This window comes from Varroa destructor, unplaced genomic scaffold (genome assembly GCF_002443255.2).
Source record: "Varroa destructor unplaced genomic scaffold, Vdes_3.0 BEIS01000002.1, whole genome shotgun sequence".
Classification (NCBI taxonomy): Eukaryota; Metazoa; Arthropoda; class Arachnida; order Mesostigmata; family Varroidae; genus Varroa; species Varroa destructor.
The window spans coordinates 59,152,368-59,162,807 of record NW_019211455.1 but is presented as its reverse complement, the minus strand read 5'-3'; the positions used below and the strand labels follow the sequence as shown (position 1 = coordinate 59,162,807).

At 39.7% G+C, this 10,440-nt stretch overlaps 1 long non-coding RNA gene across 2 annotated transcripts; it reads right to left on the bottom strand.

The window, feature by feature from the left end:
• Nucleotides 1-1,695: 1,695 nt before the first annotated feature.
• On the bottom strand, nucleotides 1,696-10,094 carry LOC147758077 (uncharacterized). Of its 2 annotated transcripts, XR_015321386.1 has the most exons (3): nucleotides 9,395-10,094; nucleotides 8,796-9,246; nucleotides 1,696-2,271 (listed from the first exon to the last, which is right to left on the bottom strand). It is a non-coding gene; the product is annotated as an uncharacterized LOC147758077 (long non-coding RNA). The 2 variants fall into 2 exon arrangements; XR_015321385.1 differs by lacking the exon at nucleotides 9,395-10,094 and having other exon boundaries at nucleotides 8,796-9,387.
• Nucleotides 10,095-10,440: the final 346 nt, after the last annotated feature.

The following is a 10,440-nucleotide window of genomic DNA, read 5'->3' as shown; positions in this document are numbered from 1 at the left end:
TCTGCTGTGCCGAGACAGAGCTATTATGCATATATTGATATAGCTGTGACGAATCACCTAAGTGACAAAGGCGTGTGTTGGTTTATCTAGACATCTATTTGAGCATAACACAAATGTAATGTTATTATCATTGAATCTTGCTATAAGATTGTATAGCAAGCGAAATTTGACATTTGTGCCGGATTATTGGACAACTATATGAATTTCTTTATTGACACGGGAAGTGACGTACAAGCAGAAATTATTTTATATAAAAGTGTTGTACTCGAGTAGAAAAGATGTTCGTACGCTACCGCAGTGGCTAAGAGATCTATGTAGCTCAGCGCTAGGTAAACCTATTAGTGCATAGAATTTTTTTTGGTCGATGTGATGCGTCCAGGAGAAAAACGTTTAGGTGGCAGGGAAGAGGTTCATTTACAAATACCTGTCGTCATTTTTCTGTCATAGGGTTTAGTTTGTTACAATCCGAACTGGATAGTGTTCAAATCAAAATGAATAAGGCATAAAATAGATTTATTATTTTAAAAGCGAAAAAAGCCGGCGCAAACTGTTGGTAAGATGCGCCGCGTGCTCAGATCCTAATAATTTATTAAGCACATAGTTTAAAAGGAGTATAGTTCTTATAAAGGAGCAACTTTGTAAATTACAACTGGCCATGACGCACACGACTTGCCATGATAAAATAAATATAAGAAATCAGAATATATATCAATAAAAATATTTATAAATCTTTCTGCGTAGATGAAGCATTCTCGTCGTATCAAAAGAAACTGTTTGGGTCTATCTAAGGTTAGACTAAGCCCTCGGAATTTTGGATTCTCATGAACCCAAATATCGCCACTTGAAGTAGTATGTATTGCCGTTCAATCGACCTCCAAGGATAACTGAATAAATCGACCCTTTTCTCGTAAGAATCTGACCCGGAATACAAAATGGGTACCTTGTAAGCCAATGGCAAGCATTTGCATAATGCCGCCTCTCGCTAAAACTGTTATGCTATGAATTTGATTAAATTGGAGTAGCGATGTTACTTTCGTGTAACAAAATGGTTGTTCCGGCCAGTACGGGAAAAGGAAAACAAATTAAAGAAAAGAATAAAGAAGTAATATTAAAAAATAAAGAGAAGAATTAAAGAACTAATAAACAAGATGGAAACGCTTATCTATCTGGACAGATGTTTGGCATACGCATCTACTTCAAAGAAGGATGGTGTTTCGATTCGGATGTTCTGCCCCAATCAGAAGTCAGTTCTAATTAATTCAAGTTTACTTAGTAGGTAGACTTAGATTTTGCTTAATGGAAATAAGTCATAAAACTATGTTCGACGCAAGACTTTATTTTTTTTACTTCAGCTGAAAATACTAGTTAAAGGCATTTGCACGTGGACAAGGAAACAAGATTTCACACTATAAAGCTTCATCGACGCAGTATGGAATCTTAAACTGCCGTTACTCCCTTTTGAATATTAGCCATATTAAAGTTGTATGAAATGGAGCTGCGAATTGTTGCCATCATCTGTTAGAAATCATCAAACAATAGTATAATCATAAAGGAATACTAATATTTCCAACACTTAAAAAGATTTAGAGCAAATTACCTAAACGCTGAGACCCAAATAAGGCGGTGATAACTATATCTACGAAAGCCGTAGTAAATTCGATTGATATAGGTATGTCCTAAAGCAAGTCAGTAAAATATGGTTAACTACAATTGACATGTTTTATTTCAGTCATTACTGAACTACTGATTATTACACAGTATTAACATCGATATAGCAATGCCTATTTATTCAGCACCTCGAATTTCAATAAATTATTAAATCCAGCCTGCTAGCCATTCGTGGTAACTCCGAATTAACTGAACTTCTGTGTGCACGGCCTTCTCCAAAGGATAACGCCATGCGGCAATAGTTGCATATTGAAGCGATAAACGGCAGGACAGCAGAAAGCGAGGTTCTAATGTCATACGTTTTTGTGACGCCGCTGCAAATGTCTAACAGCGTTCTGTTCTGCGCAAACGCATCGGCTGCGACAAAGCGTGTAGTATCTCGCTCGTGCGATACTGTGGGGATGATCGACGTTAGCGATACGGAGAGCTGGAATTTGCCTTAGCGGCAGTTTTATGCAACAGCGCAAAATCCCTCATTACCTCACTTGGCGTAATGCTCACAGACAACTTGGCCCAGATCCTGCCTTCTTCGCTGTCCCATTGCTCCGCACCTCATTGGTCGTGTATCTCCCTAGTGCGCGTTCTGTCACCTGCGAAATTTTCCTTTTTGCAAGCCGAGAGAACGAAGGCCAAAGTAGCAGACGATCACTATAAGATTCTGTAATAAATATGTGTTTTTTATACCATATGCGAAACATGGATACAACCATCCTTTTTCTCATCTGGAGTTCATATATGATTACAGCATTCCGTCGTTATTTTTATTATTATTATAAAGACCATGTTCTTATCTTAGTATATATCTCGATAGGCCATGGTAGCATTAATCGGCCCCTACATATGTGAAAAAAAACAACGATATGCAGGACAGGTGACTACGAAATCCACGCCTTTTTTGCTCTTATCGCAGTGCTGTAAATACTTAATTACTCAGGGCTCTAAGCTTACTAGCAATGACGTTGCTCATAAACAACTATTTACTAAAAAAGCAAGCAAGAGGTACACTTGGTATTGAAGGATGAAGTTTATACATTGATAAACAGTAACCGAAACACATAGAGAGAATGCATCTGTTGAGCCTATGGTTAACTGAAGAAAGCCGCATTGGCATGGCGCATTAAATTAATTGTAATATTATCATTCATCTATGTATGGTAGAAAAGTATTAATTATTGAAGTACACAAAACAGGCCTGTGCCATTGTTAAAGTGGCATATATGAGCATCGGCACTGGCCCGAAATCACATTTTTGAAAAGAACACAAGGGCATGTTAATTGCCTTCGGTATTCTGCTCCAAGCCTTCCTAGCATTTGAACAGTTCTTATATACTGTCTATGGCTACTTCAGTAGGTTAAATCGGTGTCGCACTATACCGATTTACCTACATGTCTGTCATTTCATGAACATTTCATTCAATTAAGGAAGCTGTGGCTGACCAAACTGGGTAGTATAGGGGCCGTAAATCACAAAAAGCGGTGAAGTCGCGAAAAGTGAAACACAAAAGGTCGGGAGAATTATGGTATGGGTTAATTTCGCCTTTTCAATTTCAGGGGAGCGTTGGAAAAAGGAAAGCTATTCAACTTGAATGATGAATATAAACAGAGCTCCATTTAAATATAATTTGGTTAAATGTAGTTCTATGTTTGTTCAATCTAGTTGAAAGCAATTGTAATATCGCATTCTTAGACATAAGGCACTATTTATTTTTTTTAGTTCTGAGGCAAATACAAGATCATCTGAGAAAGAATCGGGCCTACTGAAATTATGCATAATGATATATATTAATAAATGCGCCGAATAATAAACTAATATAATATTCAGCTATCCTAAAAACCAATCCTTACGGAAAATAAGCATTTTCTTTACAGTCCCAATTCTGCTATCCAAATAGCTGAAGGGAAAATGTCTGTCCAGCTCCTTTCCATCGTCAGGTTTTGTACGTCTTCGTTCTTTTTAACGCGCCGTTGAACGCCCTCTGTGACCTCTTAATCTTGATTCGGTCCTGTTTCTTATAAACTACCAACACCTTCACTCCGTCGGACGGACAATCTCAATTAAGCTAGACATTGGTTCTGCCTCAAAAGTAAGACACGGACCTCGTTGTACCTTAAAATATACCCTTGCCTCTCATAATAACCGAAACTTAAATACTCTCATGAGACCTTAAAAAACCCCATAATCAAGCATATTACCATTTCGAAAACCCCTTAGATATCACAGGATATGCAGCTCATTTTATCCGCCACGTCCAAACCAGTTCGTTGTGCTATAATAGTTTTTCGCTTTTTCACCTTTTATTTTCAAAAGCCTCTTTAGGACAATATATTTGACAAGCATTACATTTTTTTTTATCTCTTTCCACGTTTTGTCCTGTACAGGTCATCTTCAGTTTTGCAGGTGTTTTCAACATAAATGATTGTCATGCTATTTTGACCTATCCATGTCACTGAGCTTGAAAAGGTCGTTGACCCTGAGATTATCGTGTGCTAGTACCGGCTCGCCTGTTTCGCAATCTTTATGCTTTTTTGCGTTTATTCATCTGTTGTGTCAGCATTTTCAAGCATGCTCATACAGCGCACGTGAACTTAATGGCGTTTTCTCGCAACTGACCATCATCTTACGTTCGTTTTAAAAGTCCGCGGCATGTGCTTTCCTCCAATAACGTTCGTGACACGACGGGACGTGTCTTGCAACGATGCCTTGCCAGACAATAATTAGAAGTGATTAATTGAATGAGTACGTACGTCGACTGACATAATATAAATTTCATAGTAACGGAACATTCACAGGTTTAGCCAGCAAAGAACGGAAAGCCGCCGCGGTGTTAGTTAGTGACTGAAGACGAGGTAAAGGTATAGCTAACTAAATCTTTACTTTCCTATTGCTGAACTGATTATGCAGCAGCAGTGATATCATCCTACACTTTAGCAGCGCCACGGCTCTTCTGTTAGACAACAACCCCCTGGCCAATCACACAACGGCGGCTGCTGCCGCCTCGTCGTCTAGTGTGCCTTTCTTGGTCGTTAAATACTAGATAAATAACCGCGACGAACGACACTTGTCAGTCGAGAAACCTGCTATCCCCCCCCCCCCCCCCCCAAGTGAGATACTGTTGGCTAAATGTCTTCATGACCCACCGTGGATAAATTTGAGCGGAAACTATCCCCTACTGACGCTATCTAAACGGTAATAGCGTATCGTGTCGCCATTGAAGGTTGTGTGGGAAAAGGGTACTAGACGGTCGATGTACTTCTCGACAAAGTTGTTTGACGCCAACTCCAAAAACAAGTTACTTGCTTAACTCCTTGGTTATCTTTCGGCAGGGTCAAGTTGTTGATCTCCTTTCTTTCATAGCTTATGCGTTAACATACGAGTTGTAACTTTTGCTCTTCTCTCTGGTCTTTTTGTCATGAACGGGCAGCGTATCGACTACTCTTTTTTCTCTGATCTTCCTGTATGACGGTTGTGAACCATACTCTTAAAAACGCGAGCATGCGACGCGTTGATCTAGCATAGCCTTCCGTTCTTCGTCTGTATACTAACTTTATGAAGCATTCTGGTCAAATGAACGCTCAAGCATCGAGGTGTCTTCTTTGAATGAGGAGAACACCTAGGGCGCTTATGAGATACCTTGGTTTTATGTGCTGGTAAACTGCTTGTGCATGTAATCACCAATGCCGGTGTCGCTCTAACTAATGTACCGTTCGCCAAACATGCATAGAACATCTATTGCTAGCATGCTTGTATGCCAAATATAACGTGTTCCTTCGCAATAACTAACGCAATAACAAATGATTCGGCTCTCAACCTTCTCCGATCTATAATGAGGTGTCCTCGTTCGACAAGTTTTTGGTAATTTTTCTCATTTCTGGAGTAGGCTGGGTGCTTACACATGATAGTGATTGACGGTTTGACGCACGAGCTGCTAAGCTTACGGGCTATTTTTTTTTGCTAGTCTCTCAATTCTCACAGTACCGTTTTTCCAGCTTTGCTTGTTTATGCTCATGCCGCTAAAACGCTAAGCAGCCATTGGTGATTTGAAGGGAAGGTAATGCTAAACCCTCTGCCGCTAGCTTCGTTCTGCTAGATTTTCTACAAAGCTTTGGCTCCACTTTACTTCTCAGCCTTCACTCATTCCAGCAAAGGATTGAGCTCTTGCAACACCAATGTTCGCTGTAATCCTGCTTGTTTGTTTTCCCCTTCCTATCTGACTAGTTTTTGTCACAGACTCAACTGTGCTGAAATCTGCGGTTTTTTTACTTTATCCCACCACGAGTCGCTCCTTGCCATTAGTCGTTCGGGACGAAAACGAAGAAAAAAACGAAGACCGCAGTGACGACGACAATGGCCATGGGACACGCCATCGTCAACCGCAACAACAACGACGATGACGGACGCGGTAAAAAGGGCAGCAATCACGACCACGACGTCGTTACCAATAACAACAACAACAAAACAATGGTTGTACCCGCTGCATTTCGTCCTGAGGATGAGCGCAGAAGCAGACAGACCGGATAGATGGATCGGTAGAAGATTGGACTTTCACCACTATCCTATGTCTCCCTATTTATCTCGTATTCCTAATTTTTGCGTTCACTAAATTCTGTGCACGTTGCATAGAACCTCCATCGTTATCAAAAGAGGCGACGGGACGCGTCATGCGGGGTAAACCCTCACTGCATCTAAATGTCATCACAATCAAAACACGACAACAATCTAAAAATAACAAATATAAGTAGTACGCGTGCTTGAGAACAACATATCGATTCCTCTTTCAATATAAATCTCTAAATAGCGAAGATAACGTCTCACAAGAGGAACTAGAATAATAAAAATAATAGTCGAAACAACGCACCTGGGTACTGTTTAATCACAAATCAACTGATTCATAAGGCTAATAACGCAATGCGAAGGTAATGCTCTTATGTTATTAGTAGTTACAGTAAATCTCTAATATTGACTCGATAACCTTATTCCAACCCGTGCTGACCCTTTTATGAATCATGGACGACAATTTCTACCCTGCAAATACCACGCGAAAGTATTTTATCCATTCTTTTTAAGGTGACAACTAAGTAAATTTTTCCTCAAAAATTTGATAGTCTGAGACAATAAACTCGCATAAAACACAACTGGCAAATACACAAAGTAGAAGATTGCAAGAATTTTCTTCTGTGACTAAGTTTGTGATTACGCTATACCGTTATTCACTTATGAAGGAAATAGGCTATGATCGAATCGAATTGTTTCCATAGCTTTTTCATATAGTGATCAATAAGCACGGACGAGGCCTGCAGATAAATGTAGTTTAGCATAAGATTAGTTTTGCGAGAAAAACGATGTTCACTCGTTCTAGCTTGCTCGTACCTCAAGTCTGCGTACAATTTTCATATGATCAGTCAATAGGAGAAATATCTGTATTTAGAAGCTAACCTGCAGCCTTGAACAAGTGGTAATATTTTGATGATAGTGACTCAAAGTAGACGAGGAATTAACTTATCCATCAAGGTGCAATTACGAACCACGTCTCCGGCAAATTTTTCTCAGGCATACCTTTTTCGGATCAAATGTTGTAAATAATATCGCCATAGAGTAACAGTACGAAATGACTGTTGATGGTCTTAAAGACCAATGACGGTCCCGACCAACGGGCGTGTGAATCAACACCCGCAAGTGTAAATAAGAGAACGTAAAGGTTGACACAGCCTCGCTTTTAGTATCGTTTCTATTCGTTTGCCAAGAATCTATGTTCAGAAGAGTCCAACTAGTTTGTTCAAATAATGTCGTATAAATGGAGACGAGAGGCTTACATTTTTTAAACTGATCAGCCTTTACTCACCTTTCTCTCTCTCTCTCTCTCTCTATATATATATATATATATTGGACCAATAATTTAATTTACAATATAATTTTCCAGGTCCAAGATATATATATATATATACTTAATTTGCTGATAAGCAACTTGGACCTGGGAAATTTATATATATATATATATATGATTTTTTTACGAATTATTAAAATAGCTGGTGACAGAATAAAATCCGAAGGAGGTCCAAGTTGCTTATCAGCAAATGAAGTTGAAAAATGTTGATGCTAGCCTATGTACAGATTCTACTTAAGCGCTTTTTAAAGACATATTCGGTCTGTATGTTCTGTACTAGTTGTGTACAGGTCTGAGGCTATTGGTTCGAACATTCAAAATTGCCGGTTGAATCATATTATATTAGGGAAGTCGATAGGAATTTTCCGGAGCGTTACGTGTTTAAAAGTGCAGTGTGTACTGGGAAACTTTACAGGAAAATTCTTCTAAGAATTTTCTAAGAATAATCTGGTGGAACGTAGCATTAAAAGACGAGAGCAAAAAAGCAGTAGATTTATTATTCCAATAGCTTCCTATAAAAGCGCGGAGCGGTAATAAGGAAGCAGCAAAACTCTATATTTATTGACAAATAAAAAACTGAAAAATCTTACCTAGTTTTTCTATCAGCATCGAAAAACTGAGATTTTACCACAGGAAGGGTTGCCTTACTTTTAACTTGACTAAGAATATCATTCATAGACATTCCTCACCATTTTCACTAGATAGTAGGGTACAACATTTGGAATCAGTCAACGTAAATGCTCAAATAAGCTGAGTAACATAAAGTTGCAACATCGGCATTATTGAAACTAATATTGTTTAGTCAGTTAAGTGTTAGTAATCAAGTGATTTATATTAGGTCACGGATTATTAATTGCTGCATGGTTTCGCCAAGAGATCCACTTTTAGTATGGGTAAACTCGCGAACGTTGAATGGGACTTGGATAAAGTGAATCAAATCAACAGTAATACACCGTACTCCTGCGAAGTAATTTTAAGAAAAGTCTGAAAAATTAAGAAGTCTAACGAAAAAAAAATCGATATATATACCGCTTTAGAATTGTATTCTGAAAATCGTAATATGGAACTGTTGTTGCGAAGGCACTATTAGCAACGAGACGCATGCATATATATATATATATATGGTGGAGGCACTATAATTATAGTGTAGTTATCATTATCATAACAATAACGTTAAAGTGTACATGAATCTGACGGGTGGCCGCTAACCTGCCTTGCTTGTATGCACTGAGCTAGCTTTCTTACCTCATCTGACTGAACCCGCCATTCAGAGCATCGCGCAACGTTGCGCCGGAACGATTACTTCAATCTGAAGTCAGGACTTATCGCGGCAGCCTCCTTCCGTTAGCCACTGACCGCCAACATAGTGACGGTCCCGACAGCCCGGACAACGTGGGCGGCAGTGTCAAAGGTCTTGTGAATATCCGATGATTAGAGACGGACGGCCAGTCTGTGCAGACACGAAAAGACTAGTTGGCAAAGGTGGCAACAGCAGCAGGTAGCTATAGCAATGAAAATACGTACAAATAGGTACACAAATGGTTGCTGAACGGACAAACTGCACCCTGTGCAACAAACAAGCCTACATGTTCTTGTCTCAGTTCGCCGACCAGACTTCAGAATCAGCACATCCTTCATCGAATCACTTTGAAACAGAACGACTTATTGACCTGGGTCGTAACTTTAAGTTGTTGATCTGAAACATTGACAAGACTTTTTCAGAATGGCGTGTCGATATTATGGAAGTACAAAATGTTAATGAGATCGAGGCAGTTGGGTTTCTCCTTAACGCCCTTCGTTGCATCAGCTGCAACAAACTAAATAGCAGATGTTTCCAAGCTCACAGTTTAGATATGACGGGGAAATCCCTGCTGCCATTCCGGTAAGCAGATCTGGAACGTATTTAGGGACACGTCGTAGTACTACTTCCTCCTCTTGCTCCGCGTCGGTTGAGTTTGTCATGAAAGAGCAACAAAGTCAGAACGACGGCATAACAAGGGCATGAAAGAGGGGGAGGGGATATATATTATAGCAGTATACATTTGCACCGGACATAACCAAAGCCATAGCAGTATGTAGATATAATACGAAGTTGTATAATGTGCGCAGGAATTCTATCCATCGTTCAGGAATCGCTACATAATGCTGCCTTCTTCGGTTAGTTGCAGGCGAGGAGCGATGATCGGCTGGCATAGGAGCGCGCAAAACGATACACAGACGAACAAAGATTGCGGCAGAGTCACTATCGTTAACGCTACCGCATTGGTTGGTCATAACTGTTGTATGGCTGCACGTATGCTTGCATGATGCGGTCAGCTAAACAGCAACTACAGAGGAAGCCGGGGTCATGCTTAACATCCAATTCGGCGAAAAAAGAATGGTGTCTGATCGACGGTATGGACCAACAACTTATCGAATGGAAGTGCAGGCTGGATGATTTATAGCATCAGAGACTGACTATGCACAATCATGCCACTTTCACAGAGCACCATTGCTCAACGCGACGTTATAAACAAATTCGTACCAATGATTCATCTGCTCCTATTAATCCCTCGTCGTATGATACTAGAAAATGGTACTTTAGCTAAAAACACGTATTTGTCTCCAGTAGTTCACAAAAAGGTAACTGCAACATATTAGTGTCAAATAAAAACACTGTCAGTTGACGCGTTTCTTCAAGATCCTGGATAGTCCTGATATGCGTGTGTGCTGTGCTAGATTTAGACAGTGTGCAGTTTCACTTCCGGTCTTACCTGTTCATTTGCAGGAGTATCAAGATTCTCACTGCGACATGTTCATATGTACTTAATTAATTAATGGGGTCAGAACCTTCTAGGTGGTCCAGGTGAAATTTAGTTTTCTGAATACAAGATACTTTTTGTCAAATATT